This window comes from Loxodonta africana, chromosome 10 (assembly GCF_030014295.1).
Source record: "Loxodonta africana isolate mLoxAfr1 chromosome 10, mLoxAfr1.hap2, whole genome shotgun sequence".
In the NCBI taxonomy this organism is placed as follows: domain Eukaryota; kingdom Metazoa; phylum Chordata; class Mammalia; order Proboscidea; family Elephantidae; genus Loxodonta; species Loxodonta africana.
The window spans coordinates 106,517,324-106,530,380 of NC_087351.1; the positions used below are offsets into that span (position 1 = coordinate 106,517,324).

Genomic DNA, 13,057 nt, shown 5'->3' on the forward strand with positions numbered 1-13,057 from the left:
AGGGTAGAAAGCTGGGCCTAGGGATCCAGCAGGAAACCCTGGTGGCATAGAGGTTAAGTCCTACCGGCTGCTCACCAAAAAGGTCGGCAGTTTGAATCCACCAGGTGCTCCTTGGAAACTCTATGCGACAGTTCTACTCTGTCCTATAGGGTCGCTATGAGTCCTAATCGACTCGACGGCACTGGGGTTTGGTTTGTTGGTTTTTCTTTTGGGATCTAGGAGGCAAGATGGACGGTGCCCACCACCTGGGAGGGTAAAAGGGAAGGCGGGGCTGAACAGGGCCCCGAGCGGAAGGGCGTGGCGGGGGCGGGGCCGGCAGGGCTGTGGAAAGCGGGAAACCGGCGGCCCCCTGCGGCCCCGGCGCCTGCGCAGACCATCCCCCTCGCCCGCCCGCCCTGGAGCTGCGCCTCGCTGCACTTCGCCTTTGCCTCTCGTCGCTTCGCCTTAGCTCTCCGCGCTCGCCTCTGTCGCCGCCGCGCCATGCCCCGTCTACGGGTGCTCTGTCTGCTCCCCGGCCGCCGCGTGGTCCTCCTCGGCCTGCGGACCCACCGTCGCCTCACCCACTCGGATCCCCGCCGCCAGCCCACGTCGGGCGTGGTGAGTAGAGGCCCCGCGACGCCTGTAGCGGGGAGCGCGTGGCCGAGCGGGGGCGACCGACGGCGGGGCGGAGGGCGCAGATGGGGCCGCGGGCCTCGCGGAGGAACCAGGCCGCCGGGTCCGAAGGGCCTCCTGAGGGCGCGGGGCCGCCATCGGGGGACGGGGCGGGAAGCAGGCGAGGAGGGCGCGGGCCTCAGAGCCGGGCAGGCCTCGGGCCGCCGTCGTCGTTGCCCAAAATGGGCACGAAGAGCGGGGGGCAGAGCCGTGGTTTTACCTCAGTGAATCGTTCGGCTTCCTCTGACGCCCTCGCCATTGCTCAGAGCGCTCGTGTTGCCCCAAACAGGGACAGCCTGGGCAGCATCTGTGTTGCACATTTCAAAGGTCGGAACTGAGGGACCGTTAGGAGAAAAATGAGTTTTTTTTTTTTTTTTAGCGAATCCACTCGGGTCATCTAGGAATCGAATTTTTGCTTTTTAGATTTCACCAGGCCCCGTTTTGTTAGACAACTGATGAAATTTTTCAGAAAGTTTTGAGCAGTTTTTCTTGTGCAGCGGGGAACCGTGCCAGGAAGCCATCCTCACTAACCATGCCTTTCGTCGTTCAGGAGGCCACCGTGGGACTGGTGGTGATTTTTACATCCACCGTCACCCCGGGCGCCTGGGTGCTCAGCAACCTGAACCAGTTCAGAAGACACTAAGATGGAAGAAGATGCAGAGCCGCTGTTAACATCCGAAAGCTTTCCGAAAAAGGCTGTGGCTTGCTTAAATGAGTAGAAGTGCTTAGTAGTCGGGTTGATGATGCAGCCATTTTGGGTATGCAGTTCTATAACCATGTGTTTGTGATAAATGTTTTGCAGTTTTTAAATACTGTGTGTTATATAAAGGTGAATTATATAGTCATTTTAAGACTGTTTCGTTTCAGTGTTAAATAAAATTGAAATGCTTATTCACGTTTGGTATTACGTGTGATCACAGATTAATTTCTAAACATGAAAATTTATTGATGAAAAATACAATAATGAGAACTGCTATGCAAGGTCAGACTTAGGATTTATCTCATCCGGTTAGCAGCATCAGATGACATTTTATGGCGTTGAATGCTTTTATCTAGTGACATCAACCTTAAAAGATTAAGTATGTAAGCCGGTCAGTTTAGGTAAATGGTTCTTCATACTATTTTCATATTCTTTTGGTACTGTTACTTAGAGTAATGAGATCCACACTTTACTGTTCATTGTAAGAAATAGAATTCTTTATTAAATTGTCTTTAAGAAACCCTGGTGGTGTAATGGTTAAGGGCTACATCTGTTAACCAAAAGGTCAGCAGTTTGAATTCGTCAGGTGCTGCTTGGAAACTCTATGGGGCAGTTCTGCTCTATCCTATAGAGTGGCTATGAGTCAGAATAGACTTGATGACAACAGGTTTTTTTTTTTTTTATTTTTTTTTGGTGAGAAATAGAATTCTTTATTAATTTGCCTCTAAGATTGCCTCAACTTTAGATTTCTACATTCAAGGATTTGGTGAGTACATACATACATGTGTAGTTTATTTTAATTTGTACCTCTCAATTTTATTATTATCTTTCAAGTTTGAAAAACCACACACATCTTTGTTTTAATTCAAGCTCTGCCAATTATGGTGTAACCTTGGACAGCATAGTTCAGCTCTAAGCCTCAGCTTCCTCATTTCTCTAATGAGGACTTAAATACTGTCTTAAAGGATGTCGTGGGGAATAAAACATTGAGCAAAGATAAAGAATCTCCTAGCATAGTACCTCAGACAGTAAGATAAGCAGTTACTGTTAATAGAATTTATGGTTACTAGATAGTCAATAATAGAAGTTATTTTTAAGAGAATATACAGATGCACTAGTATTCGTTCAAGAAATTCTTAGGCATTCCCGTGATGTGCCAGGTATTTCCTGAGGTCAGTAAACCGAAAATAGACCCTTGCCTTTATTGGGCTTACAGGGCTATGAGGACTGCTATTCTAGTTACATTAGTATTCTAATATTTACATTTCAAAATTTATACTGGATAAAGTAACTTTTTAGAGGAAGACCATGAAAAGGATTTGTGATACTCCTAAAATTTACAGGTATGGATACCTGGGCTATGCGAAATCTTACCAGTTTGTTCACTGTTGGCAAACCCACTCTTAGGCCTTTTAAGTGAACTCTGACCCATCAGGACATAGTTGCATTTACCATTCTGGTTTCTCGTATGCACTGAGACCTCCCTCCTGCTACCCATTTTGAACTTTTGTCTTCTCTGACTAATGGCTTTGTACTTCAGCTTCTGATCTGTGCCTCCATGTGCCCTAAGTAAATGGCAAAAAGTCTAGTTTACTTTTGTGCAGGTTGGGGAAAAATAGTGAACTACGAGTCTTTTCCATAGAACTTCAACACTTAATTTTCTGATCTATATATGTGACATTTACTGAGTACTCCCAGGTGATAATGTTACACATTGGGAAAAGGTAGCTTATATTTGAATGAAAGGAATGAAATTATAGTGATGTCAGAGCTGAGTTTAGAGCTTATACTGTCCATCTCCCAGCTGAGTACAGTTGGGTATAAAAGTTACGGTTGGTATCTGTAAAGTTTGTCATTAGCATGTAGGTATACTTCTTGTCAGGCTTATCTTCACAGCCAGATTTAAAATTCCCCGAGGAAGTGCAGGGCATGGTATTTTTTATTTCTTAGGTGTAGCATAGTGGAGAAACTAAAACATTTACTCTCATCAGAAGAGTGAAATTATTCTTTCATTTAAAAAGTATTTAGTGAAGCTGCTGCCTTTGAGCCACGCCTGAGCGTGGTGTCAGTGCTAAGCTGCTGTACCAGAGCACGTTCTTGCGTATAACTGGGGCCTTCAGTTCCCTGCAGGCTGCCGTTTAAGCCACAGTGACATGAATGACGTGGCAGATTAAAAAAAAAAGCAATGAGTGCCTTTTATGTATTCTGTGATGAGAATAGGGACAGTTCCAATCTTGTTTTTCCAGCCTTTAACTCAATGGCTGCCACATATTCTGAACTCCATTTTTAAAAAAAATTATACCAGTTGAGTGGTCAAACTGCTGGTAATGCAAATAGGGTTCATCTCACTTGCCAGTTTCCATATTTTGTAGTAATGGCTGTCTGGAGTGCTGTGTGTTGAGAAGGATTATAGAAGAAATTGAAATAATTTTAATGAGCATTGTAAATAAAAAATAGCTGTTATATTGATCCAGCATATTATTTTTTCCTTGATAACTTTGGCAATGAAAGAAGTGTTAACAATTCTAGGAATTATAAATCCAGGTCTTTAGTCAAAGACTTAATAAATGGTATGTAACGTTATTTGTAAGCGTTATGATGTTTGAAAAGAACAAGGAGATACTGCATGATTTAAAATCAGGAAAGGTGCGCGTCAGGGTTATATCCTTTCACTGTACTTATTCAGTCTGTATGCTGAGCAAATAATCCGAGAAGCTGGACTATATGAAGAAGAACGGGGCATCAGGATTGGAGGAAGACTCATTAACAACCTGCGATAAAGGGAACTTAAAGCACTTACTGATGAAGATCAAAGACTACAGCCTTCAGTATAGATTACACCTCAACATAAAACAAAAATCCTCACAGCTGTACCAACAATTAACATCATGATAAATGAAGAAAAGATTGAAGTTGTCAAGGATTTCATTTTACTTGAATCCACAGTCAGCACCCATAGAAGCAGCAATCAAGAAATCAAACGACATATTGAACTGGGTAGATCTGCTACAAAGGACTTCTTTAAAGTGTTGAAAAGCACAAATGTCACCTTGAAGACAAAGGTGAGCCTGACCCAGGCCGTGGTGTTTTCAGTCACCTCATATGGGTGTGAAAGCTGGACAATGAATAAGGAAGGTCAAAAAAGAATTGATGTTTTTGAATTATGGTATTGGCTAAGAATATTGAATATACCACAGACTGCCAAAAGAACAAATAAATCTGTCTTGGAAGAAGTATAGCCAGAATGCTCCTTGGAAGCAAGTATGGTAAGACTTCTGACGTACTTTGGACATATTATTCGGCGGGACCAGTCTCTCGTAAAGTAGAGGGCCAGTGAAAAGAGAGGAAGACCCTCAGTGAGATGGATTGACACAGTGGCTGCAGCAGTGGGCTCAAGCACAGCAACAATTGTGAGGATGGCGCGGGACCGGGCAGTGTTTTGTTTGGTTGTACATAGGGTGGTTGTTTTTCGCTCTTATTTTGTCTCAGGCACGTGCTACAGAGAGAAATCACAGAATTGCATGTGTAAGTTCTTTTAGAAAATCTCTTTACTCATAAGCCTGCACTGCTTCTTGAAATTCTTTTCTCTTTTTCTTCACTTTTCATGGTGGTGGCTATTTTAATCTCATGTTTTCTTGACTTCTTATTCTATTAACCCTCTGCTCAGTCTTGGCAGAATATCTCATGTACTGCACAGAGAACTTAGAAACAATGCCTTAATTATTGACCCCTAGCTGCAACCCTGGTGGCGAGGTGTTTAAGAGCTACAGCAGCTAACCAAAAGGCTGGCAGTTTGAATCCACCATCCGTCCCTTGGAAACCCTGTGAAACAGTTCAACTGTGTCGTATAGGGTCGTTATGAGTCGGAATTGACTCGATGGTAACGGGTTTGGTTTGTTTGTTCTAGCTACAACTAAACAAGGAGCCCTGGTGGTGCAGTGGTTAAGAGCATGACTGGTAACCAAAAGGTTGGTGGTTCAAACCTACCAGTTGTTGTACGGGAGAAAGGTGTGGCAGCCCACTTCTGTAAAGATTTACAGCCTTGGAAACCCTATGGGACAGTTCTACCCTGTCTTACAGGGTCACTATGAGTCGGAATCGACTTGATGGCAGTGGGTTTAGCTAAAAGTGTAACTGAATTGTACTCATCTTTCCTCCAGTTCCAGTGATAGCAGAATTTCCAGTCTGAAGCTACTTTTTTTTTTTTTCTGCCTGTGCTTTGGGTCCTACCTGCTTTCTAACCAGTGGGACACAGCTGTAGCAATTGTCTGTCTTTATGTTTGATTTCTCTTTCTTTATTGATTCCTTCCCATGGTAATTTAAACATGCTCACCTTCCATTCTTTAAAAAAGAAAAAAGTTCTTCCACCTTCTCCTAACATAAGCATCCAAGTTTTTTGGCACCCTTCTCAACTTCCTCTCCTCTCATTTAGTTTTCAACTAACTGAAATTTTATTTCTACTCCTATCATTCCATTGATATTGTTTTCCAAGGTCATTGGTGGCTTTGCCACTAAATCTAGTAGTTTTTAGTCCTTACCTTTCTGTAGTATTTGACATTATCAACAACTCTATTTGTGGTATGACACACTTAGTTTTGCCTAGTTATTTTCCTCCCATCAATTTGATAGTTCTTAGTTTTAATATCCTCTCCCCTTTGATTTATTATTTCTTTCTATATATTCCCATCCCTTTGGATGACTTAATTTACCATCTACTTACTATTTGCAAGTCAGTTTCTCTGTCCTAGATCTTCCTTCTGAAATTCAGATATGTCTGCTTAACATTTCCTCTTGGATATTGCATAGACACTTCAGATTAAAAATATCAGACTCTGAAATCTTTCCTTCAAATCTGCTCATCCTTTGTGCATTCCTTCATTAATTCATTTAATACTTGAGCATCTCCTGTACACCATGCATTGAGCTAGGTACTGATAGATGCTGAGGAACCAAATAAAGTCACTTGCCTAACAGTCTAGAGGGGGTGATAGACAAACCTATAAATGTAAATACATAATCACAGAAACGGTATGAAGAAGAAGCAGGGGACCTAACTTAAGTTGGGGGAGGAAGGTAATCAGTGAAGCTGTGTTTGCTAAAATGATGTTTGAGACCCTGAAGATAAATTGCTCGTATGCAAGTTCAAGTTGAAACTGAAGAAAATTAGAACAAGTCCACAAGAACCAAAGCACGATCTTGAGTATATCCTACCTGAACTTAGAAACCATCTGAAGAATAGATTTGATGAGTTGAAGACTATCTGCATGCTAAAGCTGGACAATGAATGAGGAAGACTGAAGCATTGACACGTTTGAATTGTGTTGGTGAAGAATATTGATTATACTATGGACTGCTAAAAGAACAAATCTCTTTTGGAAGAAGTACAACCAGGATGCTCCTTAGAAGCAAGGATGGTGAGACTACATCTCACATACTTTGGACATGTTATCAGGAGGGATCAGTCTCTGGAGAAGGACATCATGCTTGGTAAAGTACAGGGTCACTAGAAAAGAGAAGCGCCTCAGTGAGATGGATTGACACAGTGGCTGCAACAACGGGCTCAATCGTAACGACGATTGTGAGGATGGCGCAGCACTAGGCAGTGTTTAGTTCCATGGTACGTAGGGTTGCTGTGAGTCGGAAACGACTTGATGGGACCTAACAACAACAAAAGGTAAATGGGTAAAGAGTAGGGGAAGGACCATTAAGATAAAACTATTGGTCTCTACTCATCTGAAGCCCAAAAAGAAAGAAGGAAACCAAAGAGTCAAGAGAAGAAACTAGTCTACGAGACAGATAGTCAACGCAGACCACAGCCTCGTCTACTCTGAAGAACTAGATGGTGCTTGGCTACCGCTACTGACTGTTCTGATCAGGGTCACAATAGATGGACCCTGATAAAATGGGAGAAAACTGTGAAACAGAACTTCAAATTATTAAATCTAGATTTACTAGACCAGTTGAGACTGGGGAACTCCACAAGACTATTGCCCTGAGATATTCTTTAAACCTTGAGTTGAAACTAGCCCCCAAGGTCATTTTTTAGCTAAATAAAAGATTGGCTCACAAAATAAACATCACCCATGAGTACTGTGCTCCTTTGAAAGATCATCTATATGAGACCAAATGATCAACAATTACGTTAGAACATACGAGAATGTAAGGGGACAGGGAAACTAGATTAATGGAAATGGAACAACCAGAATGGAAATATTGAGACTGTTCATGCGTTGTGAAGAATGTAACTAATGTTACTGAACAATTTGTGTAAAAATTATTGAATGGGGACCTAAACTGATGTGTATATCGCCACCAAAAACAAAAATATTAAAAAAAAAAAAAAAAAGCAAGGAAGCTAAAATTTTGGGTAGAAGGAACATATGTGAGTCTCTGAGGTGGCCCAAATCTTGACGTTTTACAGAATTGAAGAAAGCTATGTAACCGTAAGGGTTGTGAGCGAGGGGGATAGTGATGTAAGATGATGATGATGGGGTACCCGTTGCTGTCCAGATGATTCCAACTCATAGGGACCCAATAGGACAGAATGGCTGGTGGGTTCGAATTGCCAGTCTTTTGGTTATCAGCCAAGCTCGTAACGACCGCACCACCAGGGCTCCTTTTTAGGATGATAACAAGTAATTTAAGCTTATGAAAGTAAATGAGAAGTGAGGCATGTTTCCCTTGAATCTCAAAAGTAAGATACTATGTCCTTTATTTTCACTGCCCGTGCTAGAAATCTGAAAGGTCGGTGGTTTGGATCCACCAGTGGCTCTGCAGAAGAAAAGACTTGGTGATCTCCCGTAAAGATTTACAGCATAGGAAATCTTATGGAGCAGTTCCATTCTGTCTTATAGGGTCTCTGTGAGTCAAAGTCAACTTAATGGCATATAGCAACATGCTAGAAATAAATTTGGGAGTCATCCATGTGTGTTTTTTTCTTTACCATAGCCCTTAATTTTACAAGTCTTAACCAATTTAAAAATGTTAACTTTTCTTACATTGTCAATCTCATTCCATCTACCTCCAGCCTTACCTCTTAAATAACTCTTGTTTTCCTGACTATGCTTTAGTCATATTTAGCTACTCATGTTTGCATGCCCCTGTAATGGTTCTTGTGTGGCACAAATGGTTTGGGCTTGACTACTAACTGAAAGGTTGGAGGTGCAAATCCACCCAGTGGTGCCATGTAAGGAAGGCCTGGTGATGTACTTTCCTAAGATTACAGCCATTGAAAACCCTAAGGAGCACAGTTCTACTCTGGAGCACATGGGATGCGTGAGTTGAAATCGACTGCAATGGTTTTTTTTTTTTTTAATCCTCTTTATACGTGAATTTTTCAGATCGCCTCCAGCCTTTACGTCCATAGCTGTTCTCTCAAGAATGCTTTTCCCTTCCTTCTACCTTTTACCCTTCCAATTTCCATTTTGGCTTGGTTAATTTTTACTCAGGAGCTATGATTAAGTGTGCCTATCATGTCCTCAGCTAACTCTTAAAATAGCTATAGTCTCTTCAAGAACCTCTTTACCTCTTTTTCACTCTTTTATTTCTAGGTTGCATACGTTTGAGGTCCCAACCCAAATCAAGGGAGGGTCACCTGACGTGTGCCCCCTCCAACACTGCTGACTGGCTCTGCATTTCAATCTCTATTCCCCTGCCCTTAAAAAACCCATTGCTATTGACTCAATTGTGACTCATGAGGCTGTCAAAAACACCTTTCAGCCACTTGTTCCAGAATTGGCAAATGCAGGGCTCACCTCTCTTGATTTATGTATTTCACTGGCTTTTGGCCTGGTAAGTCTTTCATGTTCTATAAGTTCTTCAGTACTGTCAGGTAGATGTTCTTTATATTTTGTTCCATTTCTCTAGTTGCTCAGCAGAAATGCTGGTCTGTCTGTCTTGTTCCACTGTTACCAGAAGCAGAAGCCCCTGCCCTGTGCTTTTCATTATGTAACTATGTGATTTGAGTTTTCCAGATTTTGATGTTTAATCTGTTTTTAAATCTGTAGTCAAGGTAAATGAATAGCTGTATAAAGAGAATGGAGAATTCAATCCAAATTCTACTTTAAAAAAAAAAAACTTCAAAGTACATACATAAAAGTGCCCAGGTCTTAAGTCTATGGCTCAGTGAACTCTCACAGGTTAATACCCCATGTAACCAGCACCCAGATCAAGAAACTACATTATCAATATCCAAGAAGCCCTTTTTGTGAGCAATTCCAGTCACTAGCCCCCTAGGGATAATGCCTAGCCTGACTCCAGCAGCATAAGTTATTTTCACCTATTTGAACTTTATATAAACGGAATAAGACAGAATATACTATTAACTCTGGCTTCCTTAACTCAATATTATGTTTATGTGGTAACTCAGGTTTTATCTTAATAGATATATTATTTAAAAAAAACAAACCCGTTGCCGTTGAGTCAATTCTGACTCATGGCGACCCTATTATAGGGTGATGAAATCTAGAGGAAAATACAGCTCAGTAGTCAAAAGTAGGCAGGTGTTTTGAATGTGAGGAATTCCAAGCTTAGTTTCAGCATGTACAAGGAATGTGAAAGGGGTCTGGAAGAATCTTTGGGAGGATATTTTTGGGAACTACGCATAGCTACTTAGCATGTTAACCACACTCCACCAGTTTGTGACATTGGCTTCTCTCTCTTAAATCATAAACATAACTTTTGCCAATTTAATTTTTTTATGTGTACAATTTAGTGACGTCAATTTACATTAATGTGCAACCATTACTTACATCCATTGCTAAATTTTCCATCACCATAAACGAACTCAATGCTTCCTGAACAGTGACTTCCCTTTTTCCCCTCCCTCCTGCCCCTGGTAACCACTAATAAGCTTTGATCTCTATACATTTGCTTATTCTAGCTATTTCATAGGTGTGAGATCATACAAAATTTGTCCTTTTGTGATTGACTTATTTCACTCAGCATAATTTTCAAGGTTCATCCATGTTGTAGCATTTATCAGGACTTCATTTCTCCTTATGTCTGATAATACTTCATTGTATATATATATACACCACATTTTTATATATTGATCTGTTGATGGAAATTTAGGTTGTTTTCCCCTTTTGGAGTTATGAATAGTGCTGCAGTGAACACTGGTTATGTGTGTCTGCATGCATCACTTGGGTATATACATAGGAGTGGAATTGCTGGGTTGTGTGGTAATTCTATGTTTAACTTTTTGAGGAATTGCCAGATTTTCCATAGGAGCTGTACCATTTTGCAATCCCAAATTGGATAAGATTCCAATTTGTCCACATCCTCCTCTTTTTTAAAAATAGCTTTATTGAAATTATAATTCACATACCATATAATTCAACAGCATTGTCTTCTTAGTTAAAGCGGTAAATGTGGGCACTGGGGCTCAAGAGGCTGGGGTTTTTCTCAAGGTAGCTACTGACTTCTAGAAAAGAAGGAGAGCTTCTACAACCACCATTAGGCCCTAAATGAGGCATGTCCTACCTCTCTCTCCCCTACATTTATAAGAGTCAGGTCACAGTAAATGTAAGCAGAAGCATAGAGATTCTCAAGTACAAAAGTGATCAGACTACCAAGTATGAAATACTTAAGGAAAATCAGTACCATGAAAAAAAGAAGCACCAAATCCAAGAAATAGAATATTGAAAAATCAGTTAATAGAGCAAGCAGAAAAAAAATTAAATATATTCTCATAGATTTGAGAATACTACATTCTTGACTGAAACATCTTAGAGATTAAAATATGATTGTTAAAAGATTAAGAACTCAATAGTTGGGCTAAATAACAGAATGACACAGCCAAAGAGCAAATTACCTTCAAGACTAGGCTGTGAAATCTCTTTGAGAACATAGGAAAAAAGGTTAAGGAATTAGAAATAATGAGAAGATAGGTCACATGGAAGATACATTCAGGAACACCATATCTGTGTAATAGGAATTCAAGAAAGAATAGAGAAAATGAAGGCAGAAAATAGAGGAATCAAAGAAGAAAATTTTCTGAAGAGTTGGAAAAAGACAAAAAGCTTCAGTTCGGACAATCCATTAAGTATAAGTAGAATAAATTTATAAGAGGTCTACACTAAATACATTAGGGTGAAATTTGAGAAGACAGGATAAAGAGAAAATTCTAAAATGCTTTCAGGCAAAAAAGAGGTTGCCTACAAAGAAATAATCAGATCTTTTATTGTAACACAATCTTTGAAGACCATGAAATAGCACTTTCAAAGTTAGGAGGGAAAATGATTTTAAACGGATTAGAGTACTATATCTAGCCAAAGAAGCTTTAAAGTGGGAGGGCAAAATGAGGATGATTTTAGATGTGCAAGGCCTCAAATTTTACATCTTGAGGTATTTCAGGTGGATTGTGGAAAATGGTTCTGCCATTCCTTGTCCGTGCAGAGATTAAAAAATAAAATTAGGATTTGATTAAGGATACAAAATATTATTACAAATGATGTAGTTGCCGAGAGTAGTTCAGATGCGGCACAGCTTCATGCGTCTTTTCATGGCCCTCAGGCTCCTAATGGGGTATGCAGTTTCTGGAGATGATGTCCAGGCAGAGGAAGCCCCTATTGGATCTGGGGAGGCTCAAGCCTTGCTATGCTTTTGTCCTTTTATACTTGGTGCTGAAGTCATCTTTCAGAAATAATGCATGTGCTTCTAGGCTCTCTTGAGCCTTAAACCAAAAGACAAATGAGTTGGGTGGATTAGCCAAGGACGCATCTTCTTTTGGGAAGAGAAAGCAGTCAGTGACCAGTGTCCTGAACCACAACTCTCGTTTCACAGAAATCTAGTTTTTCCACAGCTCTCATCCTCAGACTCCCATTTGAGAGGCTCTCATACTGAGTTTGATTTAAAACCATAAAACCACTTCTCCACTTTTCCTCTATTAAATAATTATTAGAGGCTTTATTCCTTCAAAAATGAACCCAAGGAAGAGGAAGAGATGGGTAGATGAAATAGTGGTGAAAGAGCTCAGCCAAACTAAATAGTTAAGTCTAAGTAATTGTTGATGTAGTAAGTGAAACAATAACCTGAAAGTGGGCACTCAGATGACCCCCTCAGGTGGTAGGATATGTGTTGGGAGTAATAATGGATGGTGGCAGCAGGGAAGACTATAAATATTGATACTAATGGAGATATTCTAGGCCACGATGGTAAAGTTTAAGTGTAAGGATATTCCTTCAAAATTTAATGGTAACTAAAAGGAAAATAGAATTAGGCTATATAATTATCAAACCACTAGAGGAATAACGAAAAGAAAACGAAACAAAAGACAAAACGATAAAGTATGGTAAATTGAAAAATTAACTTTAATAAAGCAAAAATTTCTTCACTGTGACTCCTATCTAATACGCAATTTGTATTTAAAATCATCTGTTAAACCAATTGTTGTGGCTGCCTGGAATTTTAATTTGAAGCAGATTTTAGAAATTTGTTAGATGTAAGACTTCGTATTTGACTCAAGGCTTCTTAAATATTGATATTTCACAATTTTATAACACAAGAATTTGTACAGACCAGAATTCAATCCCAGCCCTGACACTTGTCAGCTTTGTGAGTTTGGGCAAATTACTTCACTTCTTTCTTCCTCAATTTAACTTCACAGAGTTGATCTGAAGATTAAATATAGAATATAAATAAGACACATATTAGATGCACAGGTTAGATCTCTTTTACTTATTGGGAGGGGGACATTTTTCTATT

General features: G+C 40.2%; 1 non-coding gene across 1 annotated transcript; it reads left to right on the plus strand.

Annotated features, from left to right (window-relative positions):
- Positions 1 to 3,384: 3,384 nt before the first annotated feature.
- LOC111750226 (small nucleolar RNA SNORA76) lies at positions 3,385 to 3,508 on the plus strand. The gene has a single exon (XR_002785379.1). It is a non-coding gene; the product is annotated as a small nucleolar RNA SNORA76 (small nucleolar RNA).
- The last annotated feature ends 9,549 nt before the right edge of the window (positions 3,509 to 13,057 follow it).